The sequence below is a fragment of the Semicossyphus pulcher genome, unplaced genomic scaffold, assembly GCF_022749685.1.
Source record: "Semicossyphus pulcher isolate SPU_LCO1_2020_fin unplaced genomic scaffold, fSemPul1.0.p SCAF_3, whole genome shotgun sequence".
NCBI classification, from domain to species: domain Eukaryota; kingdom Metazoa; phylum Chordata; class Actinopteri; order Labriformes; family Labridae; genus Semicossyphus; species Semicossyphus pulcher.
Genome location: NW_027211704.1, coordinates 31,089,293 through 31,114,850, shown reverse-complemented (window position 1 = coordinate 31,114,850; position 25,558 = coordinate 31,089,293).

Below are 25,558 nucleotides of genomic sequence, written 5' to 3'. Positions count from 1 at the left end.
TCTTCCTATGTAATAACGAGTATCTGTGATAGCTTGCATAGTTAAAAAGGTAAAAGGACTGTGCTTAAACAGTGCTGGTGTAGTCTTCCCACCACTCAAAGGGGTTTAACACTACATGCCACATTTATTCTCTAACAGATACTTTCATACACTGATGACAGAGGCTGCAGAGTGCCAATCTGCCCTTCAGCATCTAATCAACCACAGGCACACACTGATGGCTCTGCCTCTGAGAGCGATTTGGGGTTCGGTGTCTTGCCCAAGGACACTTGAACATGTAGACTGCCTGGCCCAGGGATCGAACTACCAATCTACCCTTTGGAAGACGACCCGCTCTACCTCTGAGCCACAGCTGCATAGCAAATGTCTAATTTGAGGACATTCCCTTAACATGAAACGTCAGCTAATCTTAATAAAATCAGCATTTCCTGCACATTCTTCACATTAAAAGTCCTCATGTGATGCTGCTGGATATCTTGGAGTGTTTAAAAATGAAACAGATGAGGCTTTGGTTTGCATATCAATTCAGTTAAATACAATTACAAGCTTGCTTCAAAATATAATAAAACATACTCATGAAACAGGAGATGTCAAAAGTTAAGACCTGCCTCACTGTACAACAAAGTAAAGGTCCTGGCTACTCTGTCAAAATCAGTGCTGATACACATTTTCAGTCAATACGTAAAGTACAAATTTATCTCATTTCTTACTAAAGATGCGTCACAACAGCCACTTTTACAGCGTCAGTTCAAGGCAGGACTGTTACGCCTCTGTTACGCCTCGTATGTAATGTGAAACACACGGAGGTGGAATGGTGGGGCAAAGTCGTTCTGCCTCTGAGCCGGCAGTGGAGGTAGTAACAGAGGCAAAATGGTGTCAGTGTCAATGGGCGGAACAGCGCTGTGTGTGTGTGTGTGTGTGTGTGTGTGAAGCTTTTGCTTCCTTAATGCCAGAACACAATGTAATGGCACACATTGGGGCATTGCTTGGTTTAGTGTTAAATAGCAAAGGCGGCGTAACAGCGGAGGTGTGGTACGGCACTGATGCGAAATCGCAGTGTAAAAATAGCCTTACCGAGAAAGGGAGGGATTATGCTCGTTGAGCAGCTCCATGTCTGAAATGTATTTAAGTGTGTTTGGAGTCTGTTTATTGAAGCTTAAAACTGCAAAAAATTTACAAAGTGAGTTGAAATAATCTGAGATTGACAACAATATTTCTGTGAAAATAAATACAGTTGAGGCAGCCGAGTGATAAATAAAATTGGGAAATGTACCATAATGGTGTAGAGGTTATTCTTATGATCGATTGATCAAGATGACAGGAAGTTTGCACGAAGAACAGAAGCTTCAACATAAAAATAAAAGAGAGGATCATCATAAAAATAGCAAGGTTGCTTATGAAAGGGATTTTTTTCAATGATAAATAAAGCCTGCTTTTCTCCGCTGTCGGGGTAAATACTGTAAAAGCCGAAGTCGTTAGTTCAGAAATAGCAACATCTATTTCTAGGTGTATGTTTACAGTTTACATGTATCTTGTCAGAATGCCTCAGGATAAAAACATTTACAACCCTTTGGACGATCATAAATATCCAAAGCCTTTAAGTTTCATTTGAAGCTGTTTTACTTCTGAACAGCTGACATGTCTGAGTTTCACTCTTTTTCCACGGCGACAGTCATTTACTCTGCATCTACAGCAACACATTTTCAAATGCATGGAAACCAGTGTTTGTAGTTCTGTTGCTGCCAGCGAAAACAGAATGGACAGATGACATGATTCCTCATAGATTATCATATTAATCACAACAGCAAACTCTTTAGCTTTGACAGTGTTTGATGTTGGATTTAATAGCATGTCTTAAATGTTGTTTCCAGGCACAGATTCAGAATTTCCTGGCTTGTTAACTTTGGTAAATTGCGCGGAGGCTGTGCAGCATCACCCATCAGGGTTCTCCTGGGCTTTTGCTCATAATTTGGCAGATGAATTTAAAAATAATTCCTACCTGCTTCATGGAGGGAGATGATTAGAAGGATGTCACAGTGAGGAGGCAGCAAGTGAATGACAGAGCTCTGATGCTGTCTGATGGGCCACACACATACACACTGACACATCCTCCGTTTCATTATTAAATGGATTTATACATTTCTATAAATGTCCAAATCTTCAAAGAAAGATGTGAAATACAGTTTTTAGTTATCCTGTGTGACAGCAGTGATTTGACGCGTACTTTGAAAATGTTCTTATTGAAGCAAATGAATCAGGTCCTGCTATTGTCTTGCTTATCTCTGTCAGTACGCACACACACGCTGATGTTTCTGTCGCTATTTTTACTGCTTCTCATTTGGACTCAGTCCACATGTGCTGACAGAATTGGTGCGGTAGGTTGTTGAAACTTTTTTTTCTTTCAAATGGACCACAGTGGTGACCCAAAGTTAATGGGGTTAAACCAAAATATTCAAGTGCAAAGCTCATTTTAGTGTCAGAAACGTTGTGTAGTTTAAATTCTGGAATATGTCCATAAATTATGCCAAGTACGTGTCAAGTAACTTTTATCAATGTGTGAAAATGTTCTTAATAAGATGACTGATAAGGTGTGTTCATTAAAAGCATCATTAAAACATAATGCAGCAGGGTAATGGGAAGGGAGGCTGTAAATGGATAGTTACAGTTAATGCTACTCTAAGTGCAGTTCATCCTCATACATCTGACGACTGGTTTAGATGACGGATGGAAAAATGTGCATTACAAGAAATTAATATCAAGTGGAAGAGCAGTATTTCATTGCTTAGCATTTAATATTTATTACATGCTGATATTTGAGCATTTTATTTAATATCATATCTCGTGGTTTTAATGGTTACGGACACGCCCTGAATCAGTGTGTGCCTTCTGCCGTGTAAATAAGGCCCTTAACGTTGAATATAAGACCGTGTTACTTAGCTTCATCTTCAGACCTGAAATTATTCAACCTCCAACATTTCATCTGTCATGAGTTGTCATGAGTTAGGCTACTTTGTAGCCCTGTCAGTCCTGAGTTTGGTTTCTTGTGTTCCTGTGTTCCTGTTTTATTTTGTAGTTCTTGTCCCTTGTATGTCACGTCTTGTTTTACTTCCTTCCTTTGTTCTGTTTCCTGCATTTTACACTGAACAAAAATATAATCTCAACACTTTTGTTTTTTGTCCCATTTTTCATGAGCTGAACTCAAAGATCTAAGACTTTTTCTATGCACACAAAAAGGCCTATTTCTCTCAAATATTGTTGTCAAATGTGTCTAAATCTGTGTTAGTGAACACTTGTCCTTTGTCGAGATAATCCATCCACCTCACAGGTGTGGCATATCAAGATGCTGATTAGACAGCATGATTAGTGCACAGGTGTGCCTTAGGCTGGCCACAATAAAAGGCCACTCTAAAATGTGCAGTTTTATCACACAGCACAATGCCACAGAAGTCGCAAGTTTTGAGGGAGCGTGCAATTGGCATGCTGACTGCAGGAATGTCCACCAGAGCTGTTGCCCGTGAATTAAATGTTCATTTCTCTGCCATCAGCCGTCTCCAAAGGCGTTTCAGAGAATTTGGCAGTACATCCAACCAGCCTCACAACCGCAGACCACGTGTAACGACACCAGCCCTGGACCTCCACATCCAGCATCTTCACCTCCAAGATCGTCTTAGACCAGCCACCCAGACAGCTGCTGCAACAGTCAGTTTGCATAACCAAAGAATTAAGAATTAATTAATTAAAAGTAAGCCTTTTGTTTTGCCTTGTTTTTGTTTTATTTAAATATATCATTGTCTGCGTCTGGGTCCTCTCGACCTTCTTGTTTCAACTGAAACCGTGACATCATCACAATCTTTACAGCATTGTTCTCATTGGATCTCACCGTCTGAGATGCTTTGAAGGCAGCTTGTGATTTTTTTAAGAATAACCACTTAAATTATTGTTAGCAACCCATTTCATACCCGTCACTAAGCAGTCGCAGCAGTACAGCTTATCTATATTTGCTTGTTTCTGATGAACACACAGCGCCCACGCAAGTAGCAAATGTACTTGTTCTAAGATCAAATGTGGTCAGGTTTAAAATTAATTTGAGGGATCTGGAGTTGAAGCATGTGTCTGGAGCGAGTATTGTCATCATGAACCCTGAATCTTTATAGAAGGAGGAATAAAACTGTTTAAACATATCAACACAAGGCTACCATTTGCTTGTGCTGTCCTGGATTATGGAAAGATCCTGGAAAATGATTTCTAAAGAAGAGTGAGAACCCTGTTGGTACTTGTGGCACATGACCTTCATCTGGTTCACATGAAATGAACAGAGGCACGGTTTGGCCTGCCATCCACCCGTAGAATTGGAGTTTCTTTTTTTGGGGGGTTAACTGATATCCTGATTGTTTGATGTTTTTTTTATTCATGAAGTTGCATCTTTGGATTTGTACTTTAAAAGAAAAAATTACCAAACAATGTAAACATATTCTTTTAGCAATCTTCACATAAGCAGACTTTACATCCATCACAGGTTCCAGCAGAAAATACAGATATAATTAACTCTGGCAATAATTTTGGACAGAATGATGTGTCAAAAGTATTGTATACTTAACATCTTCCCAGCTACAATACACACGCATGCACACACGCGCACAAACACACCAACACACACACCACACATCTTGAGACTTCTCTCCCAGTTCCATGTCTGTCTGAATTATATTGTATTTATTGATCATCTCTCTGCACAACTTGTTCGCTCCATCTACTGGTGGCTTTGTGGATAACAAACACTGCATCTGATTTATAGATCATTGATCACATCAGATGAAGAACATGCGTACATCTCAGCTCTCTTATATTACATCCATATGTCCCTCACTTGCATCATTTACTTGCATCTTATTCCCTTCCACCGATGATGCATGGAGAGACGCGGGGGACCATGCATAAGAGAGGAAATGAGGAAATGTGTGTTTTTCTTAGAGGAATGAGATGTCTTCTCCCCTGATGCTTCACGTAAAGAGATGTTATTTCCTGATGAAGTTGGCAGATGAGTACAGCTGTATGACCTGTCAGTCTGCTTTCACAGCTGGAGAGACTTAAGTGGAGTTTGTGTCCACACACTCGTTAACTGTACTTATATTAAAGTCTGTCACCTGTTTATTCTCTTTCTTCTCTCCTCTCCTCCCTCATGAAAATGAGGGAGTAGGGGGAGGTAGAGCGTACAGCCCGGTCGGCAGGGGGGTGAGTGCTAGCCCCGGACAGGGCACCTCACCCCGTCTTCTTTCTAACACACCTCTCTGCAAACTCTTCTCTCAGTCCTTCTCTCTATTTTCTCTTTGTGATTAATACATTATTGTAGTATCAGTGTTGTCAATACCTGGACCTCGCTTGACGGAGCCTGGGTCTGTTGAAGTTGGCTATGCTGCTTAGGGCTTATCACAAGGGCACAAGCGTCTTGTGTTTTATTCAGATGAACACGTCCACATGGAGATCAACCTGCAATCTGAAATGATACTGCACTGTGTCCTGCTCGGAGGCTCAGGAACCTTTTCTACAGGCAGAATGGTTTGTGTTATGTATTAATTATTTGGGTCTTTATTCATTGATATTCTGGAATTATATTCTGGATATTCTTTTGAACACCAGATATTATTTATTCTATAAATGTTTCAGGGGAAATAGACGTCCTTTTATCTGTAAGAAACGTTAATGGGGGAAGTAAGGCATCATGCAAAGAGAAGTAGTTTGAAGTCCTGTCATTCAAACCTACAATTAACACTTAACTAGATTGTCAGTCAGAACATTACTAGAATATAAAACTTGGGAGTTATTCAGTCTCAACTGCAGAGCAGCAGTTGGTATTCACTTTAGCAAAGCTATCTGTCCACCAGGAAATGCATCACAGAGAGATGAGACACAGCACCCTGAAGACATTAAGGGAAACATCTCATAATATTTTATTACAAGTTTTAACAAAATAAGCAGCAAAGTTCTGATTTTTGTTTTTGTACAAGTTGTGTTTTTGAACAATAGTCTTGGAGGCTTGGCCCCCGGAAGGACTAAATTGTTTTTCCAACAAAATGCTCGTCTCATTTGTGGTCTGATAAACAGTTTCATCAATTAAGTGCTTGTTCCGTCTCTCAGGTCAATCATCAGGCTGTTCCACTTAAGAGGCCTTGAGAACTTCCATTGTTATGACTGGATATCCATTGTGTGTTGATGCCTTTGCTTTCTGGCATTGTGTGTTGTTTACTTGTAATGTGTCTCAATTTGCAGTGTGTTCGCTGCTCATGTAATTCTTTGAGTTTTTCTGTAGCATTTTAGAATTGGAGAATTGGCATCATTTATGAACTGCAGCACTCTAATGGAAATGTTTGGGACGGTTGTAGCGGGTTTGCCCTTGTCGGTCATCGTAGGATTTAGTCCGTCAGAATAAAAAACAGGTTTATGCCGAGTAGGTTTTTTAGATACAAGGAATCTGCCCTGGTGTCGTAATGCAGAAAGGTCAAAATATACAAAGCAAGAAATCATCAATATGAAAACAAATTTACAAAAAAAAATACTCTGACTAAAGGAAGTGGATTTTGTTATTGTGGCAGAAATGTGTTGTCCTGTTGTTGCATAGTCTTTTTTACTTTGGATGAAATCAGTTTACTGCTTAATGCATACTTGTGATTCAAGTATGTTTGGACAATCTTCAATATAGTACACTATGATAGTATATTGTTGCCCATAATTGGCTGTTGTTTTTCAGGCCTGTTGGCTTGTCTTTGCTGTTGTATAACAAAAACATGAATCGACCTCTCTCTCTCTTGCTCGCTCACTCACTGAGTAGACTGCAAACTACATGCGACGTGGTCTACGGCGAATGGTTCTTGCGTGTACTATGAAATATGATCCTGTTGGCACCACGAAACATACATGTATATGTAATCTTACTGCTTTTGAAATCATTACTTTAGCCAACGAGCTTTACTCATGTTAACTGTTGGACTTTAATCCTGTATTTGTATGGCTCCTCTGATTGTCCCAGCACCAATCACAGCCACTTTTCACAACAAGGCGGTCCATTTAAATGCAACTCCCTGTGGTTTCAACTCCATCAAATAGCTGGCGATACAAAAGAAATGAAAGGGGCCAAGGTTAAGGGCGGGAACAGCTGGTGACACAAACAGGAAATCCTCTGTAGACCACAGTCTCATTTCAGTTCGGCCTTAGTGGTCTATGTAGGCTTTGAACGACAGCATTTGTAGCCCGCGTCCTTTGAAGGATGCAGCCCCTGAATTAAGACACAGCTACAGCCAGTGGCAGTGATGTGTGGGAGACACTGTCAGTCATCGTGATTTTTACAAAGCAAAATCTGAGAAATAAAACTGTATCATGGCTGATGCTGACCTAATGCATACAAACATCTGCAGGAGATGAGGTCTTAATTGTTTAGTTCTCATAAATTAAACAAATCATGTAAATGTCTTAAAAAACTTTGATAGTAAAAATCCCTTCCTTGTGTTTCTATGCCATCACTTAGGAAGGTTTTATCTCTCCCATGTGCCAAAAGTTTGTAAATCCCCATGTGCAGTTTGAACTTGAAAATAAAGGAGGAGGGGAGGCAAAAATATCTGCCTTCAAACATCTACTCTTTCAAGAGCACTCAGCGATTTTGATGTGTCTTTTGTAGAGTTTTATTCTCAAAGTGTTGGCAGTGCAGTCCCACTGTGGGCTGCATATTCCCATTCTTTTCTAACATCAATAAGTCATTTTAAGAGCGTCAGAAAACAAAAGGTGTCTATGTTTCATCCACCTACTCACAGTCATCTTTGTCTACCAACAAGGTGAGCTTAAAAGCAAGGGGGAAAAAAACATGGTGCAGTTTGATGTGTTCTATGAACATTCTTCTTCACAGAGGGGAGAGACATGTTTGATGTGAATACTGCAAACTTTCAGATGGTCAATTAAACCTACTGTGAGGAGATTTTAGTGATTTTAGTGAGGCCTTTATATGACCCATGCAAAACCAGTGTGCAGGTGTTACACATCGAACTTAACATTTTCAAATGGAGAAACTTCGTGCTCAAGCAGATCACACAACAAGTAACTAAGCAAAAAGAAACAAAAACAGGAGAAACTGCTCGTATCGCCTCCTCTCTCCTGACTGAACAGCATCCATGCTGCTACAGAAGCAGATTCGGTGAAGACAAAAAAGAGAAGTAATACTTTGTGAATTCTTTCTTTGAAAAATGGCTGTCACAAACCGTGTGAGCTCTCATTGTCCCTCACAGCTCTGTAAATTATTCTCTGGGGCTTTTCTTCATTCACTTGTGTTTGGCTCATTTCCTCTCTGAACAATGAACCTGAATTGATGGCCAACTGAAGGGATGTCAACAGCAAGGTTATTGCATCTTTGATAAGCAGTGAGCGACGCTTTCTGTGCATCTGTGTGAGTGTGTTTGTGTGTGTGATGACTAGCTGCGCTCAATTTATCCAACTCCATGTCCCAAACGCTCGTTATATATATGTACAGGACTAATTTATTATTCTTTTCCAATTTTATCCCAATGTGGAATATCCAACTCCCTCCACTCTGCTAACTCTTCTGCAAACCTAATGATGTAACTAAGACGTAAGATGTTCATACATGCATTTATAATTACTCATAAGAGTTGTCATAGCTGCTTAGATTGTTTGAAAGCTCCCTCAAAGAGCAGAAGCTTACACAGAATATAACCTCTTGTGCGTATGTAAGAGCCCTGTAAAGGGGGAGTATTTAAATGAAAGATGCACAGACACAAACTTCCCTCAGGCCATGTTTGTAATGATTGATTTATCAAGATAAACACATGCTAAGAATACAAATACCACTACAACACGTACAACATTATTGCTGAATATCTACAGAACTGACAGACAATGATCATCAGATGGCTGTATTAAAATATAACCACAAATAAACACATCAAAACAGTAGTTATGTCACAGCCTAAAATTACCACTTGGATTGATGCTTAATACTCAGAGACTACTGCCAGTAAACTGAACCATGTAGAATAGCTCATACGCATATGGTTTCTCCATGGCTACTATTCCTTCAGTGGAGGTGCAGCTAGCATTGCTAGAGGCTAATATGGCTATCTTAATGTCATCAGGTATTCAAAGTTGTAATCTCAAAGAGCTCTGTTACGTTCTCTTTTTTTCTTTTCATCGCTGACGGTCGCTTTCCTTTTCAGACTGTTTGCCTTCATCTGAGTGTCAAATTTGTTTCTTTTTCTTTGGATTTTCACTTCTTCTTGAAGTTGTATCTGTAGTCATCGATCTTTTCTTTGTTTGTTCAGCTCCGCTTGTGGTTTTTTCTACGAAAGTCGCCACAGACACACAGTCCATAATACTGCAAATGCAAAGGTTTTCATCAGTGGGCCATAGGCTCAATCACCATTGTGTTACCTCATTCGGCGACAGATAGTGACTTAACAGACATTTATTTAAATGAAAATCTTCAAGATTATCACTTGAACTTAATTTCTTCACGTTGCACAAACGTTTTGTCTTGCATTTTCCTTCTAGTTTCCTGAGCACTGTTATCAACACTATTAGGGCCTGTGTCCACTAAGTGTCTCAGTTGAGAGCGTCCCTCACCGACCAATCAACCGACCAATCAAAATCATGAACGGGGGGACTTCAGATGTCAACTTTGACACCAACAATGGCGTACCTGCCAACATTAGGATGTGAAAATCGGCCTATATCCAGCAACCCTGTCAACATATAACCCTAAACCACAGATTAGTAAATGAAATTAACAGATAAATAAACGTGCCAATGCTGCAGGATCCCCTCTGTGCCTCAGTGTTTTGCTTGTGCTTGGCACAGTAAGTATACTTGCTAACATTATATTTCCCACTATGTTCTACGCTAAAGTCTGTTCTACACACCTTACAAAATGCATGGTATGGATCAATGTGGCTAGCGGCAATAAAGGGGAATTTCTCACACCAAGTGGGGTTTAATTTGGAGGCGTATTTTTTTCGTCTTTGGGCCCGTCTTTGGATTACTTTACATTGTTTCTATGTTTTCTTTGTAAAGTTTCCTTGAATTAAACCAAATATTAAACATGCAGAGCAATTTAAAACAGACTTGACGATCACTACACAGGGAAGTGGAAGTGCCGCCAGATAACTTTTATATCCTAGCAACAGTAAGCGCCGTTGAGAAGCGCTCTGAAATTGAGGTTGTGGGGCGCTGCTGGCGCAAAACACAATGTTAGTGGACACAGACCCTTAAATAAGGAGGGAGCCCTGCTGGTAACATCTGGTAACTGCTACTTTCATTACTGCTGCTTATAAAATGATACTTGAAACATGAACCATAAGAATACCATACTGTACTATGCTATGCAGCTTGCTGATAACGCATTTTCTTTTTCAGTGGCCACATACAGACTGCTTTGTCTATACTCTCTCTTCCAGTTTCATTCTTTTAGCAGAAAACATATTGGCATCCTTTCGGGGATGTGGTTGTGTGTTGGGGTCACAATGTGTTGCGATGTGTAATGAGTTACATGCTCCTGAAATCATAAACAGGATATGTGCTGCCTGAAGCCCACAAACCCTCCCTGGTGCTCAGAGCTGCTCTTTAAAGCCTCGACAGATGCAGGATGAATTTCTACCTCCTATTGTCAGTGAAGTCTGCCGTCCAGCTGATGTTTCCCATTTTCTGTGCTCTCACTATGTTGATTTGGAGCACTGTCAGTGTCTGCTTTGGATGAGATCATCAATATCTCCTTATCGCAACAAGGCAGCAGTCCGTAAATAATTTGATTGCAATTTTAGAGCCTTTTTTTGCCTTATTACGAGAAATTGACACCAACTCTTTAAATGTGGCTTCGTATTGAGAAAATGATAAATCAATCAAGCCTGTATTCTTCCTCACTTGTATTTTAACACTTCCTTCCAGTGTTACACAAAAACATACAATTGTATTACGCAGCTAGGCAAACATTAAACATATTTCTAGTTTGATTAAACTCAAGTGCTTTCCCTTTGCATCAAGACATTGGGCCACATTGTGTAACTAGCAAGTGATCTTGCGCCACCATTAGCGCCCGTGGGTGTGTTGGTTTTGATCAATGACTGTATATATAGATGGACAACGCGTCTCCATCTGCTCCCATTGTACGTAATTGATGCCAAAATAGCCCCTGTGATAGGCGCTGCCATCTTGCGATGGTGACGTATTTTGGAGCCAGAGTCTGTGCAGTAGAGATAGGTGGGTGACACCACTGTAGCCACTTCCGCTAACTAAAACACACACTTAACTTAGCGAAAAAACAGCAAGGATCCCGCACGCCGGCGTGTTTAACAGCAGAACAGCTTCTCTGTGTTGGTCTGAGGTTAACGTTCACAGGTATGGAAACTTCAATGACTGTAGTGATTGTTTTACTTACGTATCCACTCGCGGCTCGTCGTCCGCTCTGCTCACCCGGAACTAATTGGCTGCAAGAGCCGAATTTGTACTAGCTATAATGACAGAAACCATGTTTGAGAAACATTTATCGGGCGTGTATTTTGATTTTATAGTTTGACTCATGTCCCACCTGTTAACATGGAGGAGGCGGGCTTTATGACCTATACTGCAGCCAGTCAGCAGGGGGCGCCCGAAATGTTTTGGCTTCACTTTTAGGGCGCTGTCATGTCGTCCATCAGTCTATGGTTTTGATATGAGATGTGGTCAGGCAAACGGGAGAACGCGACTGCGTCTTAGACCAACAAAAAACAGGTCTAAAGTCTGTGGCACAATCTGTGTTTGGTAATTAGAGGGCGCATTATGGACATACATCGGCGAGTCTGCTTGTCACTCACACGGGGAGCTTTGGTTTCCCTTGTCACCTTATATCATGATTCTGCTTTCGGTTTGTTACCGATGTGCAGGAAGACTCACTGCCGCCACACACACCTGCTTCACCTCAGGAAGATTCCTGCTACAGCTGCGCACGGGCCAAAAACTCATGAGACCAACACAAAACTCTCCATAATGCGCGCTCATGCGCTTTAGACTGTGTGCCTTCCGCCGTCTAAATAGGGCCCTTTGTGTTTATCTAGAAAACACATGTTGCAGGTCTGTATCTGAGTATTTCTCAAAATGTTATCATGTTTTGGATGTCACCTGGTATGCAGCAACCTGAGAAAAAAAACAAAACTGTACTTCTCTTTACTGTAAAATATAACTAATTGGCACATAAGTGTTGCTGCACCTGAAGAGCGCCGCAACTCTGCAGAGCAGCCACGTAAAAAACCTGCTAATCCAGAAACAAACAGCTTCCCATTAAGACAGCAGCCAGTGGAAGAAGGTCATTAACACAGTAATTAGTAAACATATGTGTGCTGTAGTTTCGCTCACAGAGTCTCTTTAATCGTCTTATTAGTCACCTAATTAATGAAGGGAAGCCACCTATTGTGTCTTAGTTTGGTTAAGGTGCCACAGCAGCAGGGTCTCTGGCCATTAAGGACTCAGTGATGGGCCCATCGGTCTGTGTGCTTCCAGCTTCTTCTGGCTCAACAGAACAGGAGGGGAAATGATGCAGTACAGTGGTGCTAAACAGACGGAGATAATAGCATGTAAACATCTATATTTTGAGGGTATTTTAGCTGTTAGATAGGAAGAGCTGGAAGGAGTCTCAAAAGCTGTGGAGAGAGAGGGACCATTGCGATGAGGACTCAGCCTTAATGGTACGTGCTCTACTTTCAGAATCTGTGATACAACCTAAGTCCGTCAATACTGTCATTTGGATTCTGTTTCTGTCAGGCGTTCACCATGGGCGGTACACTAAAAAGTCAACACAAAAAAATGCGACTGGTTGACCATTGATGTATCCATTGTAGCAGATTTCACTGACCACTGTTTGATGTCCGATGCATGTATAGCACAGCTTGTCTTGAGGAGACACAATGAGACATGTTGCCCTCAGGTAGAGTAGGTGGGGGTGTTGAGTGTGTTGTAACAACCCCCACCTCCATGTGGCTGACCTTTCCCTGTATCTTTTGTTCTCATAACTGCAAGAAGCAAACGCTTTCAGAATGGTTTCTTACAAGTGTCCCGTATTTATTTGTCTACATTAGGCTAATGTGGCAACATTTAATGTCTCGGTCTGTTTGTTGGGTTGTTTTTCATTCATTTAAGTATTCAATGATTAATTCCCGTTTTGATTTTGTGTTACAAATCCCTCCTCTCAATTCAGAAACTTCACTTCCTGCCCTTGTGTGATTGTCTGAGTTGCCCTAATTGGTCACACCTCACCTGCCCTTTCCCTGTGCCAGCTCCTCTTCGTACCATTTGCCCAGCCTTCAAGCCTCTCCCTGTGTTTAACCCTGTTGTTTTTTTGGACCTTTGCTTTTTCTCATGGTCCTTCCCCGTCTTTGCACTTTTGATTTTCTACCCTTTGTAGTAGTTTGGCTGTATCGGACTGCTTTCCTTGTTTCAACCCTTGCCTTCATTATTGAACATAGACTCCATGTCGTTGCCTTGTTATACCTTAAACTTCTCTAACTTTTTGTCACAGTTGGCTTTGCTTTTTGGTCCTTGTTCCTGTTTTTTTGTACCAAACTTGAAACAAGAAAGTTTGGACAAAAATCTGATGGCATCTCCAACACGAACTAAAATACAACTTTTAACCAGCAGTTGCCCTGAAATAGTGTGGAATTGTTGTGACTGGCATTTAGGTTGTCAGTGTTACCTTGATGATCAGTGCTCAGCATTCTAAGCACAACGTCCTCAGCATCAGCTGTTTTTTGTCACTGTGCTTAGCGCACTCACTTGAATAAAGTTCAACTTTTGGAACTCCACCATGCTCGTCATTGTCACTTCTCCCTCATGACCAATCAAAACATTGTCAACAACAATGGCGGAGGCGAAGCTCATCCTTTCATTTTTCCGGGGATACAATTTCCAGGTGTAGAGCTGCTGCTAATGCCAGGAAATGATTCCTTTCCATAGTTTTTGTTTTCTTTGTAAAGTGTCCTTGAATAAAAGCAGATATTAAGCAAACAGAGCAATTTAAAACAGACTTAATGGTCACTACCAAGGGAAGCGAAGTGCCGCCAGACAACTTTTGTAACCTAGCAACTGTAAGCGCCTGTGAGAAGCGCTCTGAAATTGAAGTCATGGGCGCTGACAGCGCAAAAAAAAACGCACAAGAGTTTTTTTTTCCCACAAATGTAACCCTTGTTGCGGTTCTATTGGATAAAATGGCTATACCTTGCATGTATAAATTGCTGTGGCAACAAAATCACATCAAAAGCCATGGTGCAGCAGCAAAAAGGTAGATGTAATATTTCACACATGTATCCCAAAATTGTAGACAAGAATGTTGTCAAATAATTTCTTTAGAGTTAAAACCTAATAATGGCCAAAGAGTTGTAACTTTCTCGTCTTTTGTTGTTGCTGTAGGCTGGAACCAGCTAAAGACGTGAATTGCTATATTTCACAAGAAATATGATTATGGCATGATAGTCCTAATAGTGTCACTATAACTAATATCCAACTAGCAGGAACTCTGAAAGCTTGGCACACCTACACTTCCCACTTGGCCTTTACTCATCGGCCATTTGTCCAATCATCATAATTGTTGGTATATACTGTTTTTATATATTGATTTATAGTTTGGAAGGAGAATTTAGTTTCACATGAGGTTACTTTTTAAACGAAATCAGAAAATACCTTATATTTACTACACAAAGGTACTTTTAGTGTGCAATGATTGATTCACGAGGGCGCGACCTTTCAAATGTTCTTTCTTAACTCACGTGGAAATATAAATAGTCTTGCTGAGAGTTTCCTTTTTCTTGCACTGACAGGCGTGACCCAGTACTGTTAAGTCTCATTTTTATACAAAGCTTTGTAACAAAAGAGTTGCACGACAATTTATTTAACATATCCCAAAACACAGGCATCTCCGAGCGGGCAGCTCTCAGCACCCGTCACAGCTGAGTTTGATTCACTAGTGACAGGTATCTGACACAACACCTTACTGCAGGAGGAGGGTGAAACCACAGAAGTGACATGCTCACAGTTGTGCAGACACCACGACATGTTTATTTATCCTTCCGTCTGATTTTCAGATGCACCTGCTCCTCTCGCTTTGTTTTTTTCCCTCTTTTCTATCCTGTAAATCTCTGCAGCCTGACTTCCAGACTGGAGTGTTGACAGAGCCACGCAGCATGTAGCAAGCTGCCTCTGGCAATATATAAAAGCGACTTTTCATCAGAAATGTCTTCCCTTTTGTTTTGTTGCTTGCGTGTTGTACATCCAATGACACAGCTAAGATCCTTTTTTGTGTTTCCGCAGCACATTCTCCGCTGTTTGAACGATTATTTGCTAAGCTGTTGGAAAGTGGGAAAGGAAATCTTTTAATGCAGACAAACATGAAAACGTGGCAGCAGAAGAAAGTGGTGTTCAGGAAAGAGTGTCATTTTTACCTTTAGTTTTTTTTACTTTTGGGCACACTGCTCTCACTTTGTTTGGTTCAGGTGTGCTGTCATATGCTATGGTCTCTTTTAAAGACTTGAAAGTTGTTGGCATGTGATCACAAAGTGGTGTACAGTTCGGGCAGCTCTTTGCTGGTCAGTGAGCGTAATCAGAATGGCATCTAGATCAATACAAAGAGTCCACCTGAGGGACAGAAGTACTACAGATCTCTTCAGGAGTTCTGGGAAGGTATTAGCTTGTAGCCCTCTGACAAATTATTGGCTTTGAGTCTTTGAGAAGAAGAACCATTCATATCCATCCATCCTTAATAAATACCTCTTATCCTGTTCAGGGTCATGGGAGGCTGGATCCTATCCCAGCTGTCATTGGGCGAGAGGCGGGGTACAACTTGGACTGACTGCCAGTCAATCACAGGGCTGACACATAGAGACAGACAACGTTTCATGCACACAAGTTTAGAGTCACCAAGTCACAGTCTTTGGACTGGGGGAGGAAGCCGGAGTACCCGGCGGGAACCCAGGCGTGCACGGGGAGAACAAGCAGACTCCACACATGAACCAGGATTTCGAAGATTCCCCAGAGACAATTTCTCTATACCATTTTGATTATAACTTAAATGAGATTTTCTTTACAGTTGAACCATAGTTGCAACAGAAAGCAGTGAATCCAGACAGCACATTTTGACACTGATGTCACTTCTCCACCCCAAGCCTAATACTGTCATATAACCTGAATATCAAAAAGGCTTGAGGCAGAACACGTAGGAGTTTGCATGCCATGCCATGACAAGAAAGGGATTTTAACAGTTTAAGAGATAGTGCCTTGAAGTTTGTCTTGTGTTTTTATGACTGTATATATCTCAATCAAAGAACACCTCAAAAATACTTTTGTGTATAGGAACTACATAGTTTTTCTAGATTTCAGCTAAATGTGAAAATGTGTTGGTGCCTCCCAAAACCTTAACAAATGTCTACAAAGTTCAGTTTAAAACACGGGCCTTTAAATTTGGTGTTTGGTAGGTTATCCCATAATTTTGAAATAAATGGATGTATGCTTACTTCATGGCTTATAATGTCACTCACAGGGCAAACTTTACATTTTAAGTGTTATTGTAGGTAAAGCTTGAGATGAATTTGGTGTAAAAATGATATTTTAATATAATAATAAATTATATATATATATAGATAGATAGATTAATTAACGTGACAATACACAAGATTTGTGTGACATTAAAAAGAGAAAAAAAAGACATAAATACAAAAAAAAAAAAACAATAGCATAGAACGGTTACGATAGTATATGTGTTGATATCATAACAGTCCGGGAATAGAAATTAGGATGGCTCAGGTATGGTGTGTGTGTGCGTGTGTGTGTGTGTGTGTGTTTTGGATGCATGTATGAGTGTTTTGGATGCATGTATGAGTGTTTTGGATGCATGTATGAGAGGTTGAGTCTGTGTTGAGGATCCTGGACAGGTGGGGTATGTGTGGCAGAAAAATAATTCAATAAATAAAATAAATAAATATATCAATAGGTATAATGTTACTGTATTACTGTATTATAATTATCATGCACTTTATATACACTACCAGTCAAAAGTTTGGACACACTTTCCCCTTCACGTGTATGAGAAAATGTGTCCAAACTTTTGACTGGTAGTGTATAGTATAACATAATAACGTATAAGCAACGAAATGATAATATAATTTAATGGTATATTAACATAATACAATATAATATGATATGATATAATGTATGTAATATAATATGACATAAAACAATATAATATTGTATATTATGATAATGACCATTATGACAGCAGGAGACTGGCTTATTAATATAATATCTAAATGCCTTTTCCGCATTGTTAATAAAAAAAAAACCCCATGCATTATATTTTTAAGATATTTTAAACACAGTTAACCTATACATGAGCCATACTACAACTCTAAACTGCTAAAGAAGAAGACAGCAGCAGAAACCTGCAGTTTCCTTTGTGTGAGTGTGCATCCAGGGGTGTGTAGAAGCAGAGCTGATGGTGTCTGGGTGGGGGTTCTGTTCCTTTCTCCTTCTGCCACAGACTTCCAAGTAGAAGCTCAAGACTATTTTTGCCTAACACCACCTGACAAGTCATTTGACATCTGAGAGAGTTCAATATATTCCTTAAACCTTTAGGAATCTTTTTTTTCCTGGCCCCAAATGTCATGAATAAAGCGCAGAGCACAGTCAGCAACTGAGTGGCAAGGAGGGTGGAGGCAGTGGCCAGGTCCCATCCATCACTGTCACAGAGCCGTCTACACACACACACGCACACACACGCACACACACGCACACACACACACACACACACACACAGGTTTGTCAGCAGGATGCAGACTGATAGCAGTGTGTTAGAATGGAGATACAGGGGATATAGGAGGTTACATATGTCTCAAAGAGGGGGAGAGGGGCATTCAGGGGAAAATATCTTGAAGTGGTTTGGTCTGAGATGGACCACCCCAAAGGCTGCAGGCACCGTCTCTGCAGGACTGACACTGAATTAAACAGACTGAACAGCTGAGATTTTTCCACAAAATGGCTTTTTCAGCTGACTTTAACGGTGATGCCTTGTTGACAAAAATGCGAAAACCTCTGCTGTCTTATATAGCAAACACTCAGGTGAAAATTTCCTCTCTTACTTTTTCTTTTTTGTCAGAACTATGAGGACCAAGCACCACTGAAAGCTGTCATTAGTAATTAAGGGAATCTTTCAATTTATATTTGCAATCACATTCAGTTTCCCAGACAGACCGAAGACTGTTATTGGAACTGAACAGTATGAAAATGCATCCTTATGTATAAATGCTTGCTCCATACTGCATGCCTGAGCAGTGCGTGTCCGTCGTGGAGCCTCTTGCTTTTCAATTTGGGGTACATATTAACAGGTTTGAGCAGTCACACAGCCGTCATGAGCAGCGTAGCTCAGACGCTGCTGCAGGGTTCAAAATGTAGACAATAGGGGGCCTGCCGATTTCTACTGTGAGACACACAAAGTTCTCAGAATTGGAATCAGCATTAATGGCCAGGTATGTACACACACAAGGAATTTGACTCCGGTTTAACATCGCTACTCTATGTACAAGCATTACATATTAAATATTAAACTAGAGAGATAGTAGTGCAACAATGAAGAGTGCAAAGGATGCTGAAATAATATAATGAAAAAATGTAATTATGTTACAGATGGGTTCATTGACACGAGGTAGATCGTGTTTTCAGTATTTAAAGTAACAGTGTGCTTAGAGTCATGTCAGATGTGGGATGACATTTACATGATTAAAAGGTGTTTCCATAAAATGAGGTGGATAATTTATTTCCAGGTACAGTGGATGTTGGTTTTGCACAGTGTTCATTCTGACTCTGTGACTGTCAGGTGTTCATCAGATTGACAGTCTGTGGGAAGAAACAGTTTTTGTGTCTTGTTGTTTTGGCATAGCCGAGAGTATGTCCGGGGTGTGAGGTAGAAGCCTTCGTGGGTCCAAAATGTCGTGTTGATAAAAACAGTGATGCTAATCCACTAGTTATTTCTGATTAAAAGTCCACTACACAGACGGATGACTAAAAATCATGAACCTGTTCTAATCACGGATCCATTCGGGTATTACACATAATGTTGAACATAATGTTCTTCTATTTATAAGTTTGTATTTGTGTAAATTAACTTTTGTTTTATTGTAAACATTTCTCCTACTAACAAATCAAATATTCTCATTTAGGTCTTTTATTTGCAGAAAATGACGACTGGTTAAGAAACCAAAAGATGCAAAAAAACAAGATGTTTTTCAGCTTGAATAATGCAAAAAAAAAAACAAGCTCATGTTCATGTTTCAACAACAGAATACTAATGTTTAAACTCAGGAAGAGTTCAGAGATCAATATTTGATGGAATAACCTGGTTTTTATTTACAGCGTTCACACATCTCTGCATGCTCTCCACCAGTCTGTCACAGTGCTGCTGGGTGACGTTAGGCCGCTCTTGGAGCTGCTCGGCTTTGTTCAGTGGCTTGTGACCGTCCATCTTCCTCTTGATCACTTTCAGGAGGTTTTCAGTGGTTCAGATCTGGAATGGGCTGGCCAATGAGCTATTTTGTTGAATAGTCTTTGACCAAATTGTATTAAAAGCTGTATTTATATTGAATGTTTTGTACCAGTGCTGCTTTTATTGAAAAAACGATCTTGCTTATAAAGTAACTCTAATGTCATGAGAATCGATTATTTTCTTAGCACCCCCACATATTGGAAAAACTCCTGGCGCCGTGCCTGGGCCTAACATATCAAGCTTACCTGAGTCGTGTTCGGTTTAACAGTTTGAATGTTAGAATGTCATTGTATGTGCTCAATATTTGCTCCCTTCTCCTCTTTAGCCAACTGAATGCAGCACGTCTTCTTTGCATAACGTGAAGCAGCACATTGTTCTCTAGAAGTTGCCGTGAAGTGCGTTCAAATGTGCCTGCTTGCATATTTTGGCTTGGTATATGGCCCAACGATGGCCATGATTATGAACAAATGCCATTTCTACTGATGGTCCATTTTTGATAGCTATCCCGTAAAAAATATACCATAAAAACCTCCTTTATCCTCCGCCAACCACACGAGATCTCTGACCAATGAGCGGAGTGACAGCTCCCACATGGCTTTTGGTGATATATTTTGGTTCGCTTGAAATTTTGCCTTGTGAAACCAAACCGAACTGAAGTGAAAATGAACGAAACTAGCAACTCATCCACTGATTCGGACCAAAACAAAAGGACTGTATGTTTGAAAATGCCCTAACTGAGTGAGAGGGATACTGAATGATATAGCTTTCACTGGTGTAATCCTTCTTTTATTTTATTTTACAGTTTCTCATAGCTCTCTCTTTAGATAGAACAAGTTTTTGGAAAAGATATGAGGAAGTGAGCAAGTCTCCACTGGAGATGATTTGTCTGCCCTCTTTCAGTTTCCCTAACCTCCCCTCCGAGCGTTAATTTCCTCTTCCTTCCACCTGCATCCCTTCTTCTCCTTACTCTCACTGTCACCTCTCTGGCTTTTGCCTTGTCTCGCTATCACTAAGCAATCATCCAGGTCTTTTTAGCAGGAACATGGAGAGTGTGAGAGCACTACAGAACAGCATTACGTCTCTCCATCAAGGCAGAAGCAGCCAGCATGTCTACTGACAAAGGCCAGCTGATGGGCTCGGGGAATACATGGATCCCACTTGGCAAATAATGGGGAAAAGGACACAGACCCACAGAACAAGCTGGGGTGAGGTGTGTTGTTCTGCGGTTTCTGTTCTGCTCTTTGTTTTATTTGTCATGTCTCTTTTTCAGGGCACTACAAGTGCATCTATTGTCATACCAGCGGCCTCAGTCCTTTTTTTGCTCAAACTGCTTTTATCCCTCCCTTCAACCATGTTCTTTCGTCTCCAAGGCCTTTGTCCTTCTTAGAAACTCTCTGGATTTACCATTCTGTATCCAACAAATGTAAGCCAATCTAATGCAAGCCTTTCTTTTGCATTATACCGGTAGGAAAATGTACATTTCAAAAAGGGAGACACTCAAGATAACACAAAGACAACTACTTGACTTGTGGATGCTGTGTGCCCATCAGTGCATATTTTTAACCTAAACTGAAGAGTTAATGCATGAAAGAAAATGTTTTATTCTTGTGTAATTTAATCCGTCTTCACATTCTCCTTTGTCAGCTGGTACAGGTGAGTAACTTTGAAATCAGAGACAGGCTGCAGGGTCTGATCTTTGTCACTTGTAAGGGGCTCGGACCTTGAAGAAGGCCCGGTCTATCCTGGCTATCCCAAGTCACTCACTTGTTTAAGTAGTTGATGCTGCTTCTGTCTTGCCACAGATACAGTTTGCCAAGATGCAGAACCATTACACTTTAGACTCATTTTCCCCTGTTGCACTCGGCCTTTTAAAATACTTTTTTATTGTTCATTGTTTGCCTTCTGCTTATGTAGTTATTTCTGGCTATACGACAAAATGCCCTTACTCTGCCTCTGCATTTGCCTGAGGCCAAAGTGGAGTTATTGAAACCCAATAATATTTTAAAATAAGTCTGCATATTTTGGCACACCACTTTCAAAAAGTTTCACCACAATTGGAGCGGGCATATCTTCCCTGCGAGTTCAAACTGAAAGGCATACTTCATTTTGGCAAACAGATGGTGTAGAGAAGATTTTTTTTCTTGGTGTTGCTCCCTTCTCATTCCTAGCATTTACCTTTTAATTTACCTTACCTTTACCCTCATACAACAAACGAGGCCAGCAGAATTCTAGCATGCACTTCTTTAAAGGGACCCAGTCCTTTGTCTCTATCTGAGGTTTCATGCTCGCTTTGATTTTTTTTCTGTTCTGAGGCGAGTTGGAAGGGAACTGTGTGGAGATTGATTCTCTTCAGAACATCTGAAGGGGGGTTACTTGTCTTGCAAATTATGTAAGTGTAGGGCAGGTAAGTGCATAGATGGATTACCGCACATACTGGCCTTAAGAAAGAACTTTTTATGTGTAAAGTATTTTTGAAAATGCTAAATGCTATTTTGACAATGTTGCTTGAATAATATTGTTTGAATGTTTTTTTTTAAGTAGCGATTAAATTTCACAGATGTAATGATGTAGGTTGCGAGGTACGTTTATCTTCTATTTCACGCTCAAAGTAACATTTTGAAAATGGACAAACGTATGCTCAGCTGGTTGGCAAAACTACAGGAACAAAAGAGATGCTAAAGATGCTGCTTTGATTAAGACTGTATCTGATGCTTTCTGTCAGCGAGGGAGAACAGTCTTTTTCACAAATGGCCAGGATTAAAAATGAACTAAGGACAAAGATGACAGAGAGACGCCTGAACATGCTGTCACTCATGGCCATTGAATCGGAACTCATCTGGGAGTTGGAGTTCAATAATTTAATTAATGACTTTTCTTCAAAGAAGGCCAGAAGACAGCTGGTTTCCATTACGTTTATGGAAATGTATGTGTGTTAGGGTTAGGGTTACCCTGCTGAGATGTGTACAGTAAAGTTTTTTTGTATGTTTTATTGTGGGAGGTGTCTGTCTGTAGGAATAATTGCAGATGATTCTTCTGTGTACAAATTAGATGGGAAAAAAATGTTGTCAAAGGGAGACAGGCGATAATAGAGGTCCCACCATTAATGTGAGGTTGTAAGTGAGGGTTGTTGTGACCCATCTTTACCAGGACTATTGACAGATTCTAGAAATTCAAGACACTTATGGCAGCGACATAGCAACTGTCATTAAAAATAATGTACATTAGCATATGAGGGCTAGTAGCATATGCCAGTAACTGCTTGCTGCAGCACCGGTAGCTAGCAGGATTGCAAACTTAACATGGCGAAAACAGATGGTAGGCTATCATTTGTGTGTGTTTTGAATGTGTTTTAAATGAAAATAAACTGAAATAGTGTTGAGATAACTTATACACGTTATATACACATTTTTATTAATAATAATAATAGTAATTTAATAGCTATAGAAAAACTTTTTTCCCTCTTGGATATCCCCAAAACAGACTGCATCTTATATTCCGGTGCGACTTATATTCCAGATTTTACAGTAAATTAAACTTCATTAGGCTACAATTCGTCACAGTTACCATATAATTATTTTTCCAATACTTTGGTTTTGTGATTAAAACTAAATGACATTCCCATCAGCCTTCCTTCATGCTGTGTTTAGTACTAATATGTTAATGTTGGGATGGAAACATGCTGAAACAAGATCCTGAACATATTACACCTGCTAAACATATTAGCAAAATCTTTGTGAGCATGTTATACTTGGTTTAGCAGGCTGCTATCTTGCTGATATACCATTGTTCTCAGCCTAACCAAATGACCACCTCAATAGAGAGCAGCACCGGTCAGCCCTAATGTAAACATAAAGGATGCTCCAGATACTGTACAATCAAGCCCAAGTGCTGTACAATCAAGCCAAGGTGCTGTACAATCAGCAGGTGTTGCCAATCAGGTGCTAATTAGCCAATCCCCTAACAACTCTATATGTCAATATGGAAGGGAAATTTGGCACATTTTCCTAGGGACGTCACCCACTTCTCAGAGGTGCTGGTCATCCCACAAATGCATGATCCTTACAAATGGGACATCGTTGGAAAGGGAAATGAACAAGCTTTCCAATGATACCATACTCAATGCTAATGATGAAGTGACAACAGAGATATGATCGACCAAACACCATATTCCAAACTTTTTTTGACGATTTATATAAATCTAAACAGTTAAGAACCTGCACCTCTAATGAAAATAACATTAATGCTTACCACCAGTCTTTATTCAATCTTTTTTATTCTATGTATGAAATATGACATGACATTTAAACCTTCCTCCATACCGTCTTTACCTTTCAAACATGATGAATGCCACCTTCCTCTTAAGCTCCCTCTCCAAGTTAACAAAATTGCTTCATGCTCAGTGCCATCGTTGAAATTAGGGTTGAGCTTCTGCTGTTGTGAATGATGACAAGAACCCCGGCGCCACAGACTGTTGGGACAAAACACAGAGATCAGACTGAGACCCGAGGCAGCCAGGAACGTGAGACTGCCACAGAGGTTGGAACATCATTACAGTGATGAGTGAGTGCAGGGCCAGGGTACAGTTTCTGCAGGTGTGAGTGATCAGAAGCAGGTGAGAGTGATCAGCAGCAATCAGGGAGCCAGGAACAAGGAGCGCCACACCTTACCCACGCACACACACAAAAAAAAGCACAAGAGGTTGGAGGACGGGAAGACACAGGGAAACACAAGAACAAACTGAAGACATGTCAATTTCTATGATTCATTTGGCATTTTGCTTTTATTTCTTTTATGTTTTTTTTTTTTTCCCCTCTTCCTGCATCAACAGCTCTCTTTGGACGTTAGAGGCCTTTTATTCTTGCGTCCAAGCTGCTCTGATCGGTTATCAACTGTCATGTTCTTTGGTGTTATTACTTGACAAAGGCTTAGAAGGAGACAGACACGGGACAACTCAAGTCCTTTCTTCAGATTCTTTCTTTGCATTTATTGAATAGTTCAAAATTACACCATGTAGTTCATCAACTGGATTTAATAGGCTGACAACCAGTGGCGTCTCTGTGACCTAGCCTACGGTTAAAAAAAAGAGCAGCTCGCTGCGGATTTTTTTTCTACTGTTGTTAAGGTAACCACTGAACCATTAGCTGTCATTAACCTAACCGTTATATTGTAAACTGACAGAAGGCCCGCCTCTCTTTTCATCAGATTGGACAATCAGAAAAAACGACTATGATGGCGGGCGTTTTTCTGCTTTGAGTTGAAGTCTTTTTAACTTGAGGCGCTCAGAGCGTTTCCTCAAAAACGCGAGGCGCTCGTGTCCCTCTCATTGAAATTAATGACAAAAAAGCCGCCCCCAGCTGCTAAAACGCATTCTGTCTGATCTGGCCCTTAGAGGTTAGAAGGTTAGAAGCATCACTTTTTTTGTAACGTCCGCCATTTTGCAAAGAATGTGGCCTCATTTGTGACGCCTCACAAAGGAGATAACAGCGCACAGCCTGACGTCACGAGCCAAAAACACAGCTTACCCTGTCTACAAGAGAGAAGGAGGGGGTCTGGCTTTATTTGTGAACCAGAGATGGTGTAATCCTGCTCATGTTGCTGTCAGGGAGAAGATGTGTTGTCCAGATATTGAATTATTGGCAGTTGGTATGCAACCATACTATGTACCAAGAGAATTCAGTCATATAATACTGGTGTACATCCCACCCAAGGCAACTGCTGAAGTTTCATGAAGTTCTTCATGAAATAGTTGCCAGGATACAGACTAAACATCCTGAGGCACTTTTAATAATATCAGGAGACTTAAATCGTGTGAAGAAAATTGAGGCCGTTCTAAACAACACGGATCTTCCACTTCATAACACCTTGATGGACCAAAGAAACAACGGTGGTGGACGGCTCCTCTCTCTTCGCTACAGGACGGAGAGATATAGAAGATCTTTTGTACCCACAGCCATCAGACTTTTTAATTCTTCAGTAAATGGTAGATGAGATGCCAGACAAGTGAATTTCCCTTTG